Source organism: Gossypium hirsutum, chromosome A05 (assembly GCF_007990345.1).
Source record: "Gossypium hirsutum isolate 1008001.06 chromosome A05, Gossypium_hirsutum_v2.1, whole genome shotgun sequence".
NCBI lineage: Eukaryota > Viridiplantae > Streptophyta > Magnoliopsida > Malvales > Malvaceae > Gossypium > Gossypium hirsutum.
In genome coordinates, this window is record NC_053428.1 from 74087222 (window position 1) to 74089689 (window position 2468).

Sequence of the window (2468 nt, forward strand, 5' to 3'; positions counted from 1 at the left end):
CTCAAAATAGATTTGAGATCGGGTTATTATCAGTTGCGGATTCGAGATTCAGACGTACCCAAAACTGCTTTCAGAACGAGGTACGGTCACTACGAATTCTTAGTGATGCCGTTTGGGCTCACTAATGCCCCGGCAGTATTTATGGATTTGATGAATCGGATCTTCAGACCATATTTGGATCGGTTCGTAGTTGTGTTCATTGATGACATCTTGGTCTATTCAAGAGATGAGACCGAACATGCTGAGCACCTGAGACTAGTGTTGCAAATTTTACGGGATAAGCAGTTATATGCTAAGTTCAGTAAGTGTGAGTTCTGGTTAAGAGAGGTTAGCTTCTTGGGTCATGTGGTATCCGCGTCGGGTATTCGAGTTGACCCGAACAAAATTTCAGCCATACTTGACTGGAAACCTCCGAGAAATGTTACTGAAGTTCGGAGCTTTTTGGGGCTCGCCGGTTATTACCGACGATTTGTGAAAGGTTTCTCGATGATAGCCACACCAATGACGAAGCTACTTCAAAAGGATGTTAAGTTCGAGTGGACGGAGAAATGTCAGAAAGTTTCGACCAACTGAAAACACATTTGACTGAAGCTCCAATTTTGGTGCAACCCGAATCGGGTAAAGAGTTTGTCATCTATAGTGACGCATCCCTACTTGGGTTGGGTTGCGTATTGATGCAAGAAGGTCGAGTCGTGGCCTATGCGTCGAGACAATTGAAGCCACACGAGAGGAATTATCCGACCCATGATCTCGAACTAGCTGCCATCGTGTTTGCTTTAAAAATATGGCGACATTATCTGTTTGGTGAGAAGTGCCATGTATTTTCGGATCACAAAAGTCTCAAATATTTGATGACTCAACGAGACTTGAATCTGCGACAAAGACGTTGGCTTGAGTTGTTGAAAGATTACGAGCTTGTCATTGATTACCACCGGGAAAGGCTAACGTGGTTGCGGACGCCTTAAGCCGGAAGTCATTGTTTGCTTTACGAGCGATGAATGTGCATTTGTCTATTCTACCAGACAATGTGTTAGTAGCTGAATTAAAAGCTAAACCATTATTGACTCACCAAATTCGTGAAGCTCAGAAAGTCGATGATGAATTGGTTGCAAAACGGGCTAAGTGTTTTCCGAACGAGGGATCAGAGTTTCAAATTGATGACGATGATTGTTTGAGGTTCAGAATCGTTTGTGTGTTCCAAGGAATTCGGAACTCATTTCGATGATTCTGAACGAAGCCCATTGTAGCCGAATGTCAATTCACCCGGGGAGTACGAAAATGTACAACGATTTGAAACGTCATTTTGGTGGCATGGTATGAAACGGGACATCTCCGACTTTGTTTCGAGATGTTTAATATGTCAACAAGTGAAAGCGGAACATCAAGTGCCTTCAGGATTACTCCAGCCGATCATGATACCCGAGTGGAAATGGGATCGAGTCACAATGGACTTTGTGTCCGACTGCCTTTGTCAGCAGTAAGAAGGATGCGATATGGGTTGTTGTCGATAGACTAACTAAGTCGGCTCACTTTATCCCGTCGTACGGATTTTCTTTGGATAAACTAGCTGAATTGTATGTTTCTCAGATTGTGAGATTACACGGGGTACCGATTTCTATTGTGTCGGATAGAGATCCGAGATTCACCTCGCGATTTTGGAAGAAATTGCAAGAAGCTTTGGGTACCAAGCTGCATTTAGCACCGCTTTTCATCCACAAACAGATGGTCAATCCGAGCGGATAATTCAGATACTTGAGGATATGTTGAGATGTTGCATCCTCGAGTTCAGTAGTTCATGGGAACGGTACTTACCTTTGATGAATTCGCTTACAACAATAGTTTTCAGTCAAGTATTAAGATGGCACCCTACGAGGCTTTGTACGGTCGTAAATGCCGTACACCATTGTTTTGGACCGAGCTCGGTGAAAGTAAAATTTTCGGAGTTGATTTGATTAGAGATGCTGAACAGAAAGTAAAGGTAATCCGTGAAGTCTGAAGATAGCCACGGATCGTCAGAAATCGTACGCAGATTTGAAACGAAAAGACATCGAGTATCAGGTGGGAGACAAAGTGTTCCTTAAGGTTTCACCTTGGAAAAAGATACTCAGGTTCGCCGTAAGGGCAAGTTGAGCCCAAGATTCATTGGCGTACGAAATCTCCGAACGAGTTGGCCCGGTGCGTATAGATTGATTTTGCCCCCGGAGCTTGAAAAGATTCATGACGTCTTTCATGTTTCGATGCTTCGACGCTATCGATCTGATCCATCGCACATAATTAGCCCATCGGAGTTGAAATTCAAGTCGACATGAGCTATGAAGAAGAACCGATGCGTATCCTAGCTCGTGAAGTAAAGGAGTTGCGAAACAAAAGAGTTCCGCTAGTAAAGGTGTTATGGCTCAAACACGGGATCGAGGAAGCTACTTGGGAGACCGAGAGCTCGATGAAAGAACGATACCCAAACCGTAGTT